Source organism: Amborella trichopoda, chromosome 9 (assembly GCF_054954075.1).
Source record: "Amborella trichopoda isolate Santa Cruz 75 chromosome 9, AtrichopodaSantaCruz75HAP2 v2.0, whole genome shotgun sequence".
Classification (NCBI taxonomy): Eukaryota; Viridiplantae; Streptophyta; class Magnoliopsida; order Amborellales; family Amborellaceae; genus Amborella; species Amborella trichopoda.
The window spans coordinates 5,572,162-5,593,935 of record NC_142344.1 but is presented as its reverse complement, the minus strand read 5'-3'; the positions used below and the strand labels follow the sequence as shown (position 1 = coordinate 5,593,935).

The window sequence follows — 21,774 nt, the reverse complement described above, 5'->3', positions numbered from 1 at the left end:
GAGGGTTGGGGCAGGCCGCCATGGCCAGAGGGCCGAACCAAGCCGGCCTTGGGCTGTGACAACGCCAACCTACTCCACTTTTTCTTTAAGTTTTCTTGTGCTTTTAAAAAAAATTATTTACCCCAGCCCAGCCCTAATAGGATTAGGGCTGGGGCTAGGCCAAGAACTCTTTGGCCCAGTCCGGATCGGGCTTCGGCTAGCCTTGGCCCAGCCTGTTGCCAGCCCTACTAAGTTGATTTTAGGGCTAAGCATCTTGCTCCGTTGGTTGGGATCAGAGTATCAATCCCTAGCTTTTCAACCCTAATAAACATGTTTACTAAATAAACACGTTTTAGTTTTAGGGAAAAAAATATACGCATGCTTTTGTTTTTAGGGAAAAAAATATACGCATGCTTTTGTTTTTAGGAAATAAGTACTTACACACACGTGCTCCATGGTTGCTTTCCCATACATTAATGGACGGCAGTGCTGATATGCCTTTATTTACACTTACATTATAGTCTAAAGGTCACATTCCTTGGGAATATTTTAGTCACGAGATTGCTCTTTGTTGGACGGCGAGTGTGAATTCTGAAAGACAGGGACCCACATATACATTATGAGCCCGTAACGCGCTTGGTAGGGTCTACTTTTCATATCACCCCATGGTGATAAGTCATGGTATCGCTGCCCACAAGTGTCAGAACTGACTCGTATTTTGTTAAAAAGGTCGATAAATCGGGCATGTCTGCATGACCTTTATATACAAATAAACCATAACAAGTTGGGAAAATAGTTTTATAAGACTGCAACTCTTTTAAAATAAAAAATTATAGTTAAAAGTATTAAAAAAACCTTTACATCAATCATTTTGGCTTGAACATTATGCTTGTGAAAAAAAATTAGGATTTTAAACTCTAAAAATAATATATATTATAACAAATTATTTGGACAATCTATTTCACCCTAAAAATAAGTATTTATACGTTCGCAAGATCCATAAGAATTTTTGAGTTTCAAATATTATTTCAGGCAGTAGAAATTGATTTTAGATTCATCATGAAGATTTTCATTGCTTAAAGTATTTTCCAAATGAGGATGGGAGGTGAGGCTTTATTTTGTCTTCATAAAGCCTATAAGTTTTGATATGTGTACTATAATTACCTCTTTTATGCCACGTAAGAAGCAGATTATGTAAGGGGCTTGTCCAATGTATTGTTATCATTGCTAGTTCATTAGTTTTATAAAATTAATATTGATAACAAATTATTTGTAGTTTGAAAATATCATTTATAAAGTTAACTGAGATAAACTTACATACAGTGTTTTATATATATATATATATATATATATATATATATACGCGAAAAATCCTGTCAGCCCAAGAGCATATTGCTACAGTAAACGCCAACGGTTCAGATTGAATCTGGGTCGATCTGACAATCCCGAATGTTCGGTAGTGTTCGAATTTTAATTTTTTTTTTCTACAAATCGGATTGATCTGAAATTTTGCATGTGTGTACATAAAAGATAGATGAATCTTTGAAAAATAAAAAAACAATATTTTACATGAAAATATTGACCAAAATACCCCTGTAAATCTTTAGGGGTATTTTGGTCAATTATTTATGGATTATTGTTTTTATATTTTTATTAAGTGCACCTTGATGATAAAAATATAAACCTAAAATTTCAAGCAATTTGGATTTATAGAAAAAATATTAAAATTCAAATACGAAAAGATGTCGTAACCGTCAGATCGGCCCATATTCAATCGGGGCTATTGGTGTTTCTTGTAGCGGTCAGCTAGTAGGCATACAGAATCCTCCCTCTTTCTCTCTCTTTCTCTCTCTCTGAATTTTTCGTAAAAAAAAGGGTAAAAATTGCAAAAAAAAAATTAACCAAATAGCATTATATATAATACAATATGCGCACCGAATAACTAGAAAAATAATAGTACCCAAAGTATATTAATTTTGGATTAATAGTTTATTTTGGACATCATAAACTAAAATGGCTTTCATTCAACCGCTATAGTAAGCCCTTCCAAAATTCATATATCATACAATGGTATCAAAACATAGGCAAACTTTCTATGTTTCCTCTACAACATAAAAGTTATATACTTCCCCTTATGCAACCATCCATTTTGAACGTAGGGTTAAGATTGTCTCAAGCACGAAGTCACGGCTCTATACTATTTTATTTTTATTTTTTATATAAACTATTTAGACACCAAATTTTAGGTCTCCAATCCTCTTTTAAACTTGAATATTTAAAAAATATAAAAAAATATTCCCAATAAAATACAATGATGAAAATACCTTTAAAATATTCAAAGGGTATTTTGATCATTATATTTTATCAAAAAATTATTTTTAATGTTTTTTTTAAGTGTATTCTAATGAGAAGATGACACCTACCAAATTTCATATTCATATAATTTGTATAAAAAAAATTAAAAATAAAATACTATGAAGCATCATATCTAAGATCAAATAGTGAGTGATTCATTTGATCGAAATTAAACGGCCAGTATAAGAACTTTTCCCTAAAAACATTTCAAAACTTAACATTTGCACACGGTAAAAATCAGATACATGTCAACATCAACCTTTAGGTTAGACTGAGGGGACATTCTATAATGCCCATGCCTTATGTAGCCCCACATGAGTGAGATTCTTGATTGCAATGCGTGACCACCAAACCACATATATAATCATCATTTACTTTTCACACAAGTTGGCTACAGTGCCTTTAAACTATTTGATGTGAAATTTGAACGTTTGTATGTGTCACAAAGTAGTAGCAGAAGATTTTTTTTGTTTGGACTATACTAATTGCAGCCATTTAATTTTACATTCAATTTCAATTGACAAGATTAATGTGATCATTTTGTATTAAAGATAAATAATCCCATTTTATATTTTCCCTTTTTAGCCACCTCTTTCTCGTGAAATAATACCGACCACATGTTACAATAGTCGCGTACTAATTATGTATCACCTTTATGGCTTGGACCATTGCTTGATGCCTCCCTAGCCATAATGCAATTGCCTCTGTCTAGAGGGGCGGGAATTGGGTCGGGTTGATCTGTCGGGTTAAGGTCTGGACTCAGATTTTGAAGCAAATGGGTTGGGTTTGGATCCATTTGACCCTGACTTGACTTGGACCCGAGTCAAGTATCATTCTAGTTCTTTGTCCAACTTAGATCTTGTTGAGCCAGTTTGAAATCAACTGACCAAGCATATGTTGATATAAATACATATTAAAGTATCAAGGATAAGCTTTATGAAAATCAAGTAAAGCGTCACCTTGAATCCTCATCTAGAAAGTATTTTGGGCATAAATTTTTTTTTTTATGACGGCTTTAAAATTAATTTCTAATATCAACTGCAAAATTTGAAGCTCAATTAATGGTACATGTCTTGAGGATTCATGAACACTTATTTTTATAGTAAAATGAATGGTCTAAATAATATGTTACAATGCACATTATTTTTGGAGTTTGAAATCCTATTTTTTTTCATGACTATAATGGTAAGGACCGATGTGATTGATTAGAAGGGTTTAAGGTACTAGAACTATAAATTTTTAGTGAATTTCGAAGTGATCTTTTTTATTTTGACATGGCTACAATCTTATCAAAAAAATTTCCTATACAATGTATACTATATATATATATATATATATATATATATATATATGTATATATATATATATATATATATATATATATATATATATATATATATATATATATATATATATATATATATATATATATATATATATATATATATATATTTCTTTTAAAAAAAAAAGTTAAAAAAAAAAAAAAGTAGATAGTATACATTTTATAGAAAAAAGTATATAATATACCTTTTTTTACTTTTTATTAATAGACTTGGACCCCATCGAACGTGGTGGGTCGTATTTGGGTCCAACTGATTGGAGCCGACTAGGCTTTGGGTCCAACTTATAACTCGCTTCAACCCGGAATCGACCCAACCCATTCCCACCCCTATGACTCTCATTTCCTAGCAACATCTTAAAAAATGATAATTATAAACTACATTGCAACATGGCATTATTTCGAGAAAGGTCTATCACACCTGATTACAATATGCAAATGTCCAGCTCTCATGTGTCTCTCAATGCATTTAGATGAAACAATCATGGGAGACTTTGCAATCTACTATTTTGGCCCGCTCATGTGCAATTGGTCACTTTCTCGTATGGTGTCAACAAAAAAACTTGAAGTATAAATATATTAAAGAATTGCCCACATTTGTTTGCTGCTGACTTTGAATAGTTTTTAACCAATCCTGATTTTATTAAATTGGAACAACACCAGCCAAAACAATGATCAGTGGTCTGACCAATACGATCAGCCGGTCCAATTCGGTCGGATCGTGATGAATCTGGTTTCATGCTCCCCTCACATAGCTAATTTAACAATTTGTAGAGCTCTAGAAATAATGATGATAATTCTAGACTCAAGGTTTTCTTTAGCTAGATGTACCTATTTTTTACTTCTTTAGCGTTTTCTTACAAGCATTTGCCCTTCCTATATCAAGGATAATATTAGCGAACCATTGAATCGTATTTGCTTTCCCCATTAATTCATAGGAATCATTGAATTGTATGGTTGCTTTCTCTTTAATAGGAGGGCCCAAATTGAGGTGGTCCGGGTGGAAAGGCGCCACACTAATGATATTTTTAGCTTTATTTCCATCATAGATAAAAGACCCCTTCGTTAGTGAACTAACCAGAAAAAAGAAATTAACCTATGTATGGAAAAACACTTAATAGAACAATGGAAAAGCATTAGGTAGAACAGTGGCGTTAAATGGCCGCATCCAAAATTTCAATGGAAAGCGCAGTTTTTGCCTTGGAAAACTTGCAAAAAGATACCATGAATCTAAGATCGAACGGCTTAAAAATAGTCCATCATGCAATAATTTTCTACAACATCAATTGCAAATCCATTACGTTTGCATGAATTTGAAGTTTCGAATTCTATAGACAGAGTCAAAAACAGATTTGCAAGCCATCAGAAGATTTTCTCGTGTGTGATTTGATTTTTGCAATGGGGTTTCAATTTGCAACCTTCCCAAAATTTTCACTACAGTGGTTTTTATAAGAGGAGCACAACTGTAGATTTTTTCAGATGAAGGTATCAAGCAGAGAACAATCGATAAAAATGATCACCTCTCATATTTTTGAGTTAGCAAATGTCAACGCATGGGCCTTCTATAGATTGGAAAAAACAATAATTGGCAATTTACCGATCTCCTAGCGCCCACATAAATCTAAGTCTCTCATCCTGATTGCATGATATTTTCTTCGTCCAAACCATTTTAAGTTGAATGTCGATGGAGCCTCTTTCCAAAACCCAAGGCTAACAGGCGATGGTGGTGTCATTAGAAATGGGGATGGTCATTTTATTGCTGCTTTTACAGCCCCTTTGGCATTGCATCCAACAACTATGCATAAATTTTCGCTCTTAAAGATGGCATTGACCTTTCATTCATTCCACACATTTTAAGATTGCATCGGACAACTATGCAAAAAATTTCACTCTTAATGAAGGTATTGACGAGGCCATTCAGCCCGACTGTTTCCCTTTTGCAGATTGAAAGGGACTCTTCTTTGCTAATCAATATTATCTGAGGTCGTTGTAAAGCCACTTGAGCCCTTCACACATTAGCAGTCGGGACTCTTCTTTGCTAGTCACTATTATATGAGGTCGTTGTAGAGCCCCTTGGGCCCTTCACACATTAACAGTCAATTGTAGACATAGACTTGCAGTTTGTTTGTGGTCCATTTCGTACATATATCGAGAAGCCAACATGGTGGTTGATACACTTGTCAAGAAAGCCTCGGCGTTCTAGATTACCAGATTTTGTTTCTCCCCTTACTTCATGATTTGGCACAATTGCCCTATTACTTCATGATTTGGCCATGATTTGGCTATGATAGGAATTCTTTTTTCCTTTATGGGTTATTGATTTCCCTTTTCTTTTTCTTATTTTTTCTTCTTTTATGGGCAGGAATTCTTTTTTTTTATCTTTTATGGGTAGGAATTCTTTTTTTTTTATCTTTTATGGGTAGGAGATTTTTTTTCTTCTTTTTGTTTTTTGTTTTTCTTTTCTACCAAGAACTCTCAGGGCTTTTTAAAAAAAGCATTTTACTTGATACCACGATCAGAGAATACTTCAACGATAACAATTATTCTGTTAATCTAAAGGATGTTTCTCACGGTAATACTTCCTATGCCACTGCTATATCTCTAAGATCTACGATCAGCCACCCATTAATGCCCTTTCAAGACCTCCCCGCTAAATGCGGGAGACCTCACCATAAAACCCTTTGCCATATTCCTGATGCAATGGTAATGTCTTTTCCAAAAATTACACCATAAAACCCTTTGCTATATTCCTGATGCAATGGTAATGTCTTTCCAAAAAATTATATGCAATTGGTGAAGGCAGGAGCGAGACATGTAATGAGAAAACAACGAATGAACGAGCCCTGACAGACAAGTCGGTGTCTCTTATACACATGTCTGACGTTATTAAAAGTGGCATACACCAAAACCTGTTTTTGGTATTTACGGACGGCTCTGATACTGAGTGGGCTTTCTATTGGGGAATGAGTGAATGGAAGCTCTAGGATGGCTGCACTTTTGGCCGATCCAAAAGGAGTCAACCCTTCATCTTTACTATTTTGAATGAAAGTTTAAAATCAAACAGTATCTCTCTATATATATATATATATAGTCACATCTTATCCTTCATTATGTTGAACTCTAGTTAACCATTCATCAAGCATAATGTACGCCCATACAGCTCCTATGAAATTGGCTTCACTAATTTAGTAAATGGATGGAACAAGGTTTATAAACCGAACATTTGAGATCATCGAAGATAAACTATAAATGCGAAGGTTGTTTTGAATTAAGGCATGCTGGTTTCCCAATTGGAGGGGGGATTGGGCCCCATGCAACCTTGATTTTAAATTGCTTGTCAAAAGGTTGTTTTGAATCAATCAATTATTTTTCCTTGTTATTAAATTAAGCAAGTAGGCATTTGGACCTTATTTAGACCAATTGCCGGATTTACTTCTAGACATGTCTCCCTGATTATAAATTACGCATACTATTGCTACTATCTCCAAAACTTGAACAAAATTAAAACAAGTTTAAACTATGGTTGATGACTTTTGATAAGTGCTATAAAGTGTACATAAACCATTTAAACAACAAATTTTAAAGTGTCATTTTAAAACACCTTTTTACATGCGTATATACTTCATTTCTCACCCTTTGCATGTTTACCTTGACAAAGCCATTCTATATTTATCGTTTTCTTTTTGTTTCTTTTTTTTTAATGTTAAACTATCCTATCTTTTGCATATATTTTTCTTTGTAAAAAGCCTCATTTGTTGATTGCTAACCCATATTATATTCTAAATGAAGATTTCATCAAGGAATTCCCACCGCTCTTTTAGCTTATCCATAATGCTCACTTTTATTAATAGTTCTCTATGTTTTATTTTGTTTTCACAATTACGAGCTTACCCTATTGCATAAATATACTTTTCATATAAGGATGAGGTTTGTATAAGGTGTCAACCTTATACTATTGAAATAAGGTGCACCTCAAAACTATGCTGAAAATGTAGTTTCGGTGCCGCAAAGCCTTGGGATGATATGAAAATCTATTGTTGCACCCAATTATGAAATTTAAAATTTTATAAATGGTGTCGATCAAGTAGATATGTAAATACTTTAAAATGGATGGTCTAGATAATGTGTTAGAAGATGAACTATTTTTAGGACTAGAAATCCCATTTTTTTCATGTTTATGAATCTCGACATCAAGACGATCGATCTGAGGGTTTTCCAGCATAAAAACAACCTTCACTAGTGGGTTTTTGAGGTGCACTTTACTAGTACAAAGTTGATACTTTTTGGGGTTGTTCTTGCCCCCTCCTACTCTCTCTCTCTCTCTCTCTCTCTAGACGAAATGAAACATTTGGAAGGTAAGTTAATGTCTCTCTCACTCTCTAGACGAAATGAAACATTTGGAAGGTAAGTTAATGTTTCATTTCGAGTTTAGCAAAACGTATCAAACTATACTTAATATTGGAACTATTTAACATCTTATCCATAATTTTGTTTTAATCTTTGATCAAATCTCAAATGGCACTTCAAAGTGAGTTTTGAAAGTTATCAATACCCTATTTCTGTAATGATCGATATGGAAAGGCTAATAACAGAAAAGTAATAACAGAAAAGTCAGCATTAAAAATGTGCTTTTTCTTTTTGGGGTAAGTATGTGCTTTAAGTTCTATCTAATTAGAATCACTAAGTAATTCCAACAAACATGTGGCATGCATTTATTCTTACATTTAATAATAACTAATGTAGGATGCAAATAACATATAAATAGGCTCTCAAAAACTAGAACAATTTTCCCAAATGTATATTTCCTTTTCCTTGCTTGTTTTCCCTTAAACTTATATTTCTAACATGTAATGTAGAAGGGAAAAGAAAAGGAACTCTCTCACCAATATATTAGCCACCAAAAGAGCATGGAAGCGAATGCATAACTACAAGAAAATCTTGCTGGAAATCAATTAATCTTAGGTAAAAACCCTACATAGAAAGTAATTTCAATAATTTATTGGGTGAGAGGATCAAATGGGTAAATGGAGTATGTAATTACGCTTATCAGTGGCTTGTCTCAGAGTGACTTGGCAAGGTTATTTGGGTTATCCCCTACAACCAAGACACTTTTGAATTTTACGAAAAGAAAAATTATGGGTAGCGAAAGAGAGATACTAGAACATCATAACTCTCTCCCAACCCCTGCCTTTTAAAGTTACAATGTTCCAATGGGTGAATGTTTGGGAGTAGGTTATTCTTTTTCTTTTTTGACACTCAATAAAAAGGGGTAGATGCAAAAATAGTATAATAAGCCTTGGGGTATTTTGTTTATTAAAAATATGTATATAGAAAAATTGAAAACATCGAGAAAAACAACTCACGACAACAATTTCAAGAGAAATATATATTGGAAATTAATTTTAAAACACCCAAATAAGCCGAAATAATGAAAAGATGACAATATGCGACTACAACTTTATGATTTATGCTAAATGCTAGTCCAGAAAGACACATAATGATGTGTCTATAACTTACTTTAATACAACCCAATAGCCACTATTTCACAGCTCAACCCATCCACTATTTACCTACAAAGATACTATTTATCTTTTGTACATGGATATCATAAATCATTCTTGTCCTTTTAATTTCAAAATGAGTGGTTGTAAGTGTATTATTAATTAGACACAAAGTTTTAAAGAAAATTCTCAGAACTTTGTGACTCACCATAAGCCATCTAATTTGACATTTAAAGAATGAAAATAGTTGGGACCTTTATATATAAAAGATAAATGCTCTTTTTGTAGAGCATGAAAGAAAGACTAATGAGATATTGCCGGAAAATATATATTTTTTATTTTCTTCTTTTCTCCCATTTTCCTTTCTTTTCTTTTTCTTTTGACAAAGATCACAACAAATAGTCTTACTACAATAACTCTTGCTTCACATAAAATAAAACTAACAAATCCAATATCTTAAAAACCTTGATGTCACTTCTTATGCTTGAGAATATACAGATTAAATTGTAAGAAATAAAATGAAAAGTGCCGGAGATTACCTCAACCGAGCTTTTAAGGTAGCATCCTTATATAAACTTTTTCCTTAAATGAAAAATATCTTAAAAAAGAATAACCGCCATGTATGGGATGAATAATATACCATTGAGATTGTTAATAAAAATTAGGAACGGGCTCAAAACTAGATATGCATGCCACAACGTGACATCTTAAGTTTTATTTTTACTATAGTCCGGCATCTTTCTCCTCTAAACTAAAGAGAAAAACATATTATTAATAAAAAATATAAAGGACACACAATAAGAGAAAGTAGACAGAAGCTTTGGACCAGGTCACATTGCGGCTTTTGTCTAAAAAATTTAAATTTTCGGAAAGGACAACAGCGATGGGGCTCCTCAGTTGGTACTTGGAGCCTGAACGCCACATTACATGACCTTGAGAGTGGGATGAAAGCCTATTTGCTTTCCGCAAGAAAGTCGCTCTATATTCCTGCTTCTCATTAGCCTTAATAAAGGAAAGTTTAGTAGGATTTACCTCCACACTTACACCAACCGGTTGGACCACCTCCACCTCGTAAGAAGACTCTTCGTCTCCAACGTTTGTCACTGTCCTTTTAAAGACACTGGCTAGATTATAGTCATGATCTTTTATGGGCTTCGCCTTATCGTCTACAATGTCAGCTGTGGTCATTATGGCTGCTGGGGTTCAATCCGGGTGAGCAGACTTTAGTGGAGCCGCATGCCACTGAGATGGGGGATCGACATTGAAGTTCCAAACTTCCAAGTTAAAGCAACTCTCCTGGGATCTAATGGGTCTCTTATTGGGCTAATGTTTGATGGCCAGCCTGCTACAATGTTCACACCCGGACCTATAATGTCCGGCTTTAGAATGCCCGGGCTTACTTCGTTTGGCCCTCTGGAGGAGAACAAAGCCAACCATAGGAGCTACTGCTTTCCCAAAGACTGATCCCTTGAACACAACCCCTGCCTTTGGATTCCTGGTGGAGTTTATGTAGGTCCTTATCTTATTGCCATCATAGAAGTTCACATTAGATACAGGCAATATATCGGCAATGAGGGCATTTTGAAATGGAACATTCTCTGGATTGCAAACAATCATGGCCACACCCCCGCCTTTTAGAAATGAGAGGTAGGTTTCCATTGTAATTACAATATCCAACTCACACAACAGCACCTTACCAAATATGACTTTTGTGCTTAGGCTGCCATTGCAGTTTGGATTGGAGACGAGATGCACCAAGGAGAATAATGTGGGCTTGAAATCTTTAGATTGAAAGAGAGATTGGACGGCAATTGTTTGCCCATTACCAAGCTTTGTGTCAGCCTGGAGTTCGCGGTCCATGGTGCTTGCACCAACTGTTAGGACCCAAGGCGCCCCAGGTGTCCCACCCATTACCGAACCCTCATCAGGTCCATAATTCCCTGCCGCACAGCTTACAAAGATGCCCTTCCCTTCCGCATAGCTTCAAATGCCCCAATGGCGAAATATTCAAAACCTACAGAGATGGACAAGACATCTACCCCATCCAAAATTGCCTTTTTTAGACCAGCCAAGATATCCGATGGGACGCACTCCTGAGCGTAGCACACCTTGTACATTGCGAGGTGCGAAAGGGGGGCTGTGCCTTCCGCTGTACCACTGATGCTGCCGAGCAGCTCCACCCCAGCGACAAATCGTCCCGCAGCAGTTGTGGCAGTGTGTGCGCCGTGTCCATCATCATCACGGGGTGAATCAGAGACATTAAGTTTTAAAGCAAGGGCGCCCTCGTTGAAGGCTTGGGCACCTATTAGCTTCTTGTTGCAGTGAGATGAGTTGAAGTCAAGGCCAGCATCTACCCCTTCCACTTCTTGGGGGATTGTGGCATCCCTGTGTCATTCAGAGATGGGTGCTCCGGCCACAAACCAGTGTCTAAAATGCCAATGATGATTCCTTTGCCGAACTCAGCATTAGACCAAATTCCATGCTTGGGGCTAAGCCCTAGGAATTGAGGGGAGTGTGTGGTTTGTAAGCGAAGAGGCTTATCTGGGTAGATGTGCAGGAAGCCTTCTTTAGTCATCATGGATTCTATTTTAGCAGGGATGAGTTTTGCGGCAAAGCCATCGATCACCGCGCTGTATGCGTACACCATTCTGGAATCAGATTCACTTGCAGTGATGGTGTCTGGTACCATCTGTCTCTGTCCGACCACGACCTAGTGAAGCCCATCTCTGGCTGACTTACATGAACCACGTAAGTCCTTATCTGGTTTTCATTGCCTTGTACCAATGATTTCTGGATCACGGCAGCAGATGCCGAGGCCATAAGTGCAGAAGCCAGAACGCACAGGGTAACAGAGAACATTCTGGTGCTGGTGCAGAGCATTCTTGCACCTTGGCCCAGCATCATCATCCTCCTCCTCCTCTTATTCTACTCTTCTGCTTCTTATTATTATTCCTCGTCTGACCTACGAAGAATTGACTTTGATCATGGGATCGTTTATGGATATCTAAAATGGAAAGAAATACGTATCTAGAATGAATATGGAAAATGGGTTAATGCTAGATTGTATTAGATTTTGTAAAATTTGCAATTGAAGCCGGATTTTGTGGTTATACCATATTGAGCCCTGCCAAAAAGTAAACTGGGAATTCTTTCTTTGAAAGTCTCATTAGATTAATTTTAAATTGCTTGAATATTATTAGACTTCCTATTTTAGCAGTACATTTCGTGTTCTAGATTTTCTCTTTTAGGAATCCTACTTCATTCTTCCTACCATTATAGCGACTTGCACAATGCCCTTGTGCATTGATTATGGTTGGGACATTGGTCGGGTCAACTAGACCAGGTCTCGGTCTGGATGCAACAGGTCGGGTCTGATCCACTTTAGGTCTAGGTTGGGGTCCATCTTTAATCCTATCGGGTCGGATCGGTTATGGCTTGGATCAACCCAATTGACCCTACCCGGTATATATTAATGGGAAAGGTTTTTCTGCTTCCCCTACCATCCAGCCGTCCAAGTTTTATCAAACGAACCACTCATCATTGATCTTAGATCCGACACCTCAGAATATTTTATTTTAAATTTTTTTACGCAAATTGTATGAAAATGAACTTTGGTACATGCCATCTTCTTATTTTAAAAATAATTTTTTGATAAAATATGATGATCAAAATACCCCTTGAAAATTTCAAGGGTATTTTAGTCATTTTATTTTTTGGGAATATTTATCTTTCATATTTTTTACAGCTGCGAGTTTAATAGAGGATTGGACACCCAAAATGTGGTGTCAAAATATTTTATATAAAAAAATTTAAAAATAAAATAGTGTAGAGATGTGACATTGGAATTGGGGTAATCTTAGCCGTTTATTCAGAATAGACGGTTGGATAAGGGAAAGTATATTAATTTTATAAGGGTGTGGTATATATAGAACCGAGGCTCTAAATAATCAAATTAGAGCCCACCTTCAAATAGTGTCGAGAAATATGGTTTCAAGATTAGAAAGTTTTGTAATAGTCTTAAATTATATTTTCATTTTTAGTTATAAAATTTAAAGCTTAAAAAATAGTGTAGATCGAGCAGATCTATAAAAACTTAAAAATCTTGAAAATTGATAGTCCAAAAATTAGTTACAATATACATTATTTCTAAAACTTGAGATCCTTTTTTTTTTTTTTTTTTTTTTTATTTCTTTCGCATGTCCATGCATCTTGATCAATGTTGTCAGAATCGCTTTAGAGTCTTATTCGGTTTGGTGAAAAAAATAAAGCAATTTGGTGCTTTGGCCGATTCGAGGGAAGACTTCAGACTTTTTCTTTAATTTAATATAAATAAATTATATATTTATATATATAGTAATGATACTATAAGACCCTCCTACACCCATGTGAGTAGGACCCCAGATGATCACCATTAAATTTTGATATAGATCACTAGAAAAGTTATCAATAAACCCATTCATCCAAGTCCGACACCCATGTGATAATTTTTCTAGATATCAGTGTCAAAATTTAATGGTGATCATTTGGGGTTCTACTCACATGGGTGTGGGAGGGTCTCATAGTGTCATTACTCTTATATATAATATATAAAAATAATGGAAAAAATTAAAACAAAAAAATATATTTTTATATAGTTACTTATCTTCTGACCGAAGTAGTCCGAAGCTTTGGCCAAATCAAACCTGAAGCAGACCGAAGCAACCCTAAGAGACTCGAATCTGGCCGAAGCGGCATCACCACGCTTCTCTTCGCTTTCATTTCCATTACGAAAGGTACCTGGACTCGACTCATTCATGGTACTACCTCATGGATATTAATTTTAAACTGTCAATATTGTTTAAATATTAAATATTTGAAATATTTAAATGAAATTAAAAAAGAAACATTAAGCATTTGAAAAAATTATATATATATATATGGGAGTGGATTCAGTACGCCCACTAGCTGACCGCTGCAGTAAACACCAATGGTCCAGATTGAATTTGAACTGATCAAATGGTCACAACCTCTTTTCGTGTTTGAATTTTTTTTTTTTTTTTTATAAATCTAAATCACTTAGAATTTTAGGTGAATGTTCTTCTTATCAAGGTGTACCTAATAAAAATATAAAAAAAATAATCTATAAAATAAAATTGACCAAAATACCCCCAAAATTTTACAGGGGTATTTTGATCAATTTTTTCATGTAAAATATTTTTTTTATATTTTTCAAAGATTCATCTATTTTTTAAGTACACACGTTCCAAATTTCAACTAAATCCAATTTGTAGAAAAAAAATTAAAATCGAACACTATCGGACATTCGGGAACGTCAGATCTGTTCAGATTCAATCTGAGCCGTTGGCATTTACTGTAGCAGTACGCCATTAAAAGATCACGTCACCCCAATGGTGTACACTACGGGTCGGGTTTTTGGCCATAACTGGATATGGATCTGAAAAAATATTTTGGGACATGATCCCAGACATGAAAAAATATTATGGGATAAGGACTCTGACCTAGTTCTAGCCACTAATATATAACAAGGAACACAGACACAGACCTGACCGGACCTGACCTAAAAATCAAAATATCTAAATATATTTCATAAATTTCTTATATATGTATTATTTAAATATTATAACTAAAATATATACTTGTATTTATTTAAAAACTATTTAATTATCATATATCAAATATTATTTTAATATCAACACCATTCGGGTCTTTCCGGGTTGAGTCTACATGGACTCGGACCCTTACCCGTTGGGTCCAATTTTTGGACACATACCAGTACCCAGGTCATGTCTACGTGTGGGGTCCCAGATCCATTGCGACCCCTAACATTTACTTATTTTCACTTGTTGGTATTTTTTCCTTCATTAAGAAAATTAACCAACCATGATAGAGAGATTTTCATAGCCCATTGTTTGATTTGGTCTATTCTAATGACAATAGTCTTTTGGCCAGGGCTACTGTTTTTATTTTTATTTCTATTTCATTTTTTCTGATATATATGCATATGAAACATTGAGCGAAAAGTTATATTTTTCTAAAGAGTGCCTGCACATGCTGCTCCTGGAAGCAGACTGTCCACTTCTTAAAATGAAAAAGCTATTCAAGAGGATTGTTTGGATTTGAAGCTTAGGGAATCATTTAAGAATTTCAGGATGATTATTTTTTATAAAAATATATAATTTTTAATTTCTTTAACAGATAGAGCACACTTGGTTCATGTGAAAATATTTTCTAAAAAATGTATCTCAAGTGAAAAATTGATCTCATATAGTTAGGTGCAGGAATATTTTCACCTAATTACTTGCTGATTGGTGTGGAAATATGCATTGAGACCAATTGTTGTGAAAATACTTCCACTCCAAACCATACAAAAAAAAAAAATTTCATGTGAAAATATTTTTTAGAAATTATTTTCACACTAACCAAATGTGCCCTTAGATCTAAAATTGGATGGCATGTTCAATATATGATGTCACTATCATTTAGGCTGGGGCATTTGGAATTTTTCATTTTCTTGATGTTGGTCCCTAGGTTTGATTATATGTCTCAAAATTGGGTTTGCCAAATTTATTCGAAAATACCCTATTTAGATGCTTTTTATAACTTATTCCGCTCCTTTTAGTATCTCTGTCTTTGATAAATAATAATGCATCCATATATATTTGGCCTATTAGCTCAGTTGTTAGAGGTTGTGCTGCATGAGCCAATACACTGAATTGAATTCAACACGAACCAAAAAAATTAAAAGTTTGTTGCATCCTATGCTTTCGATATAACACACGTCCGAACGTTCCCATTTCCTTAACACACTTCCGAAAGTTCACGTTTCCTCCCATTTCCTTAGCACGTGAAAAAGTCGTTTATAAATTTGTTTTACGAGGTGAATTGAAATTTTAAGGATTTTGTTTTACAAAGTGACTTAAGTGGTTAGCCAACTCGGACTCACAAATTGATTTTGGCTACTTTTTTAACCTCATTTAAATGTGTTTGTTTGATTTTACATTAAGCATATTTTACGGGATGTTTTTTTTTTTTGTATTTTTTATATTTTTTAACTCTATTTGGCTTTTTTTTAACCTCATTTAAATGTGTTTGTTTGATTTTACTTTAAGCATATTTTACGGGATCTTTTTTTTTTTTTTTTTTTTTTTTATGTTTTTTAACTGTATTTGGCTTAGCAGGACGAGTAATTCGGGCCAAGTCCATGTTACTCAGTACCGCCAGCATCTGAGTCTTATGGTTGAGCCATAGTTTTATTCATTTTTTTAACTATTTTGTTTTGAAAAGTCTGTGGTGTGAGGATCGACCCTTAAACCTCATAAAGGCAGCGGGTCTAACCACTAGCCCCTTTTGAAACATCAGTCCAAACCAAAATCGGATTAGTGTTGGTTCTCGATTTTGGATCGGCAAGTTTCAATCAAGATAGGTGATTTTTTAAGCACTGCTATGATCTATTTAATAGGGATTTTTTACCCTTGGCTCCTCAGGGAGCAAATAGAAATGTTTCCCCATAAGGAATCCTCCAATAATTTTGTAACATCCTAGAAATATGGCATATTTTGATCTTCCATTTTCATCTATTTTTGGATGAGCTTTGTGCTCCCCTCTTGTTGTATCCCCTACCTCAACTTCTTTATTCTTCGTACCATTGTTTATACAAAGAAGGAAAAAAAATTGCATGAAATTAAATACCCTTCTTATACAAAAATAATTTTTGAATCTTCTGACCCATTTTCACCCTTTGCAGGAAATACAGAGAGTAGAAAAAGACAAATGCCTTTTATGTAAGGGTGCGGTTTGTATAGAGCCTAGGCTCTAAACAATCAAATTAGAGCCTACCTTCAAATAGTGTCGAGAAATGTAGTTTTAATATTAGAAATCTTTGTGATGGCCTTAAAATATATTTTCATCTTTATTTATAAAGTTTAATGCTTCAAAAATATTGTAGATCAACAGATCTATAAAAACTTGAAATTCTTGGAAATTGACGGTCCAAAAATACGTTACAAAATACACTATTTTCAAAACTTGAAATCTATTTTTCTTTCTCTGTACATACATCTTGATGCCGAGATGATCAATTTGAGGATATTTGGGCATCAAAACAACATTTTTTAGTAAAATTTTTGTTGTCGGCTCCAATTTGATTGTTTAGAGCCTTGAAAGGCGGACTAACACTGAGAATGTGTGGTGCATGTTTTGAAAATTATACTTGTAAGTAATAATGTTTATAAATGAAATATGTTTTAATGTCTAGTATGTTCAAATCTCTTAAAGGTATTCATTTCCAATAATAGAAGGAATGTTTTCATTTGAAACTATCATAGTATAGGTTAGACTTAAATTGAACCATAGTGATACAAATCTTTTGAGTTAAATATTCTATTTACTTCAGGGATTTTGAAATAAACTATATATTCAATTTCAACATAAGATAGGAATTGCAAAGTTTTGTTGTCAGCTGGTAATTCAGTTTAATACTCTTTTCATGTTGTTTTGCATTTTTCTTTTTAACATTTGGCTCCTGTTATGCATATAGGAACAACAAATCCACAGAGACTTCCATATAAAATTCTATCAGGCTCTTATACATGCAAAGTTTCTCAAAATCACTCTTCCCTGCATAAAAGACCTCCCTCTCTCCCTCCCACCAACCTTGTGGCTTTGATAACATATGGCAAAAGACGAATACCACAATACTGAAACAATAACAATATCACACTAATCTAAGCCTCACCAACAAAGAGATAGAAAAAGAACATTCAAGATGAGAAGGGAAGGGAGAATAATAGAGGTTCTTACAATCATATTTACCCAATTTACACAAAAGTACTAGAAATTTACACATAAACATTAAAAGTTTAGCACATATGACCCAATTTTCTCACCACACACCTCTCTTTAACTAGAGGTTCTTACAATCATATTACTACAAAGACAAGCTTTTTATGCTTCCCCTACAGCATAAAATTTATATACTTCCCCTTATCCAACCGTTTATTCTAAATGGAGGACTAAGATTGTGCCAATCACAATGTCACGTCGCTATGCTATTTTATTTTTAATTTTTTTCTATAAACTATTTTGATACCAAATTTTGGACGTTCAATACTCTATTAAACTCATACTATCGAAAAATAAATAAAAAAAATATTTCTGATAAAATAAAATGATCAAAATACCCTTGAAAGCTTTAAGGGGTATTTTGGTCCTTATATTTTATTGAAAATTTATTTTTAATATTTTTTATAGGTGCGCCCCAATGAGAAGATGGTACATACCAATTTTTATCTTTATACATTTTTTATAAAAAAAATTAAAATAAAATACTTTGAGACGTTGGATCTAAGATCAAACAGTGAGTGACTCTCTTTATCAAAATTGGACGGCTGGATGGTAGGGGAAGCATAAATCTTCTATGTTGTAGGGGAAGTATAAAAACCTTTCCCTTAGTAGAATAACTACCTGCTTACAATAATAACTGCTAACCATCTAGTAATTCTATAACTTAGTATTACACAAATTACAACTACAACCTCACTACATCACTCAAAACAAAATAAAATAAAAAATAATATGATTTCTAGAAAATACATTTTAACAATTTTAACATCATCATGAGATTAAAACCTTTACTAAACTGAAGTCCAAGAATCCATACTTCTGGTGAAATTCGCTAAATTCAATTTCATATAGTTCTACTAACTCGTATTCTATATAAGTCTTATGTGACTCGGCCAAGTCTACTTGGACTCGGTTGAGTAACTAGGCCTTACCCTAGTGGCGAGGCAAGTTCTAGGCGAGTTAGGTGCCCAACTTGCCCCCACGTAGAACCCCTAAAACAATCGCTGAAAAATCTTAAAAAAGGGAAATTACTAACACATTGCTTAGAAACGACTTTTTAGATGTTTTTCATAGCTTTTAGGATGGTTTCGGATCTTTCACATTTTGTAAATCAAAATTTTTAATATTCCATTTTTCATTTCTACTTCATCTTCTTTAGCCATCTAACGATTTTTATTATACCAAGAATGATTGACATGCAGATCATAAAAGTTTTTTAAAATACGAAATGCTCTGATTATGGGCAGATATTACACAGAAGGCCGATCAAACTGCCTTTTTTTATTGTTTTCAAAATGTTCAGATGATGGAATCCTCGGTCTGAATTATTATTATTATTTATTTCTAGTTTTTTCTTTAGTAGGGTAATGCCCCAAGCTTTAGAGTAGTGCCCTATTAATGAAAAACTAAAAACAAATAATTAAAATTCGGTCCGAGGATGCCCGAGGATTGTGGGTCATTTTATCCCTATTTCTGCATTTCAATAGGTTATCTTTACTAGAGGCAGCAACTGGTCGGGTTTTTTTTTCAGAACTCGATATGGATCTGAAAAAATATTATGGGACACGATCCCATACTCGAAAAAATATTATGGGATCGGGATTCTAACCCAGCCCTAGCCACAAATATATAACAAGGGACACGGGCCCAGACCTGACCGGACCCGATTGGGCTCGACCTAAAAATCAAAATATCTAAATATATTTCACAAATTTCTTATATATGCATAATTTAATATTATAACTAAAATATATACTTGTATTTATTTAAAGGAAAAAGTTTATATAACTTTAAAATGTAGAATTAAAGATGCACTTCAAAAATCCATAGAAAAAAGTTGTTTTAATGCTGAAAAACCCTCTAATTGATCATCTCGACATTGGCATGTATCAATATGAAATATATATATATATATATATATATATATATATATTGAGTACTAGAAATAGTTCATCTTGCAACACATTATCTAAACCATCCATTTTCAATATTTTCATATGTTTATAGATCTACTTGATTTTAACCATTTCTGGAGTTTAAATTTTATCATTAGATATAAAAATAGAATTTTAGATGATGTTAAGAATTTTTTACACCAAAATTACATATTATGATAAAATTTGGAGGTCCGCCTTAATTGTATTGTTTAAAGTTGCAACCATATAGAAACCACACCCTTATTTAAATACCATTTAAATATCATACATCAAATATTATTGTAATAACAACACTATTCGGGTCTGTCCGTATTGAGTCTACATGGACTTGGACCCTTACTTGACCCGTTGCGTCCAATTTTTGGACACATACCCCTACCCATGTTAGGTCTATGTGTCAGGTCGCAGGTCCAATGCCACCCCTAATCTTTACTTATTTTCACTTGTTGGTATTTTTTCCTTCATTAAGAAAATTAACCAACCATGATAGATAGATTTTCATAGCCCAGTGTTAGATTTAGTCTATTATAATGACAATAGTCTTTTGGCCTGCGCTACTGTTTTTATTTTATTTCTATTTTATTTTTTCTGATATATATGCATATGAAACATTGAGCGAAAGGTTATATTTTTCTAAAGAGTGCTTGGAAGCAGACTGTCCACTTGTTAAAATGAGAAAGCTATTCAAGAGGATTGTTTGGATTTGACGTTTAGGGAATCATTTAAGAATTTCAGGATGATTATTTTTAAAAATTATATATAATATTTAATTTCTTTTAACACTTAGGGTACACGTAGTTCATATGAAAATATTTTCTAGAAAATGTATTTTAAGTAAAAAATTGATTTTATGTGGTTAGGTGTGGAAATATTTTCACACTAATTACTTGTCAATTGGTGTGAAAATATGCATTGAGATCAATTGTTATAAAAATACTCCCACCTCAAACCATACGAAAAAAAAATTTTCATGTGAAAATATTTTTCAGAAATTATTTTCACACGAACCAAATATGCCTTTAGATCTAAAATTGGATGGCTTGTTCAATTATATGATGTCACTATCATTTAGGCGGGGGTTGTTGGAAATTTTCATTTTCTTGATGTTGGTCCCTAGGTTGATTATATGCCTCAAAATTTGGGTTTGCCAAATTTACTTGAAATTTATCCTAAAGAGTAGTACGCTTCTATGGGAGCATTGTGTACAAACACCATAAGAAATTATAACTTCTCGTTCTGTGTTTTTCATGCATATATTATATACGTAGTTAGCAAGTCGGGGAGTTATCAGCAAATTAAAATATTGGTAATAAATCAGTTTTGCTAAAAAACTAGAGGTAAAAAATAAAGTGAAAAAAATAGATCGAAAAAATTTAGAAAATTAGATAATCATTAATATTTCGGATTTGGCTAAAAAAAAATGAAAAACAGACATAAAAAAATAAAAATGTATGAAATTATTAGTTACTTTTATTGTATGAATACACTAAAACAAGTGAAGAATAACTTTTATATGCTTACCTAGTAGCATTAGAGTTATATTTGACAATTTTTTGTCTAACTTTCAATAAATACCTAAACACAAAAATTGCATTGGCAAACAACAAAACGATAACCCAAGGTATGACATTATTGTTCGTAAAAAAAGAAGAAAACGATAACCCAAGGTATGACATTACAAGAGTGCGGTTAATTAAAACACAAAAATCCAAAAATGCAATATAGTGATCCAAGTGAATTGTATGTCAGATACACAACTAAAATAAAATTAAAAATAAAAAGAAAAAACTAATTGAACTTTTGTTTGCATAAAGAAAGCAAT

The 21,774-nt window shown here is 33.6% G+C and overlaps 1 pseudogene; it reads right to left on the bottom strand.

Moving 5' to 3' along the window:
- Window positions 1-9,867: 9,867 nt before the first annotated feature.
- LOC148780326 (subtilisin-like protease 4 pseudogene) lies at window positions 9,868-12,010 on the bottom strand (annotated as a pseudogene).
- Window positions 12,011-21,774: the final 9,764 nt, after the last annotated feature.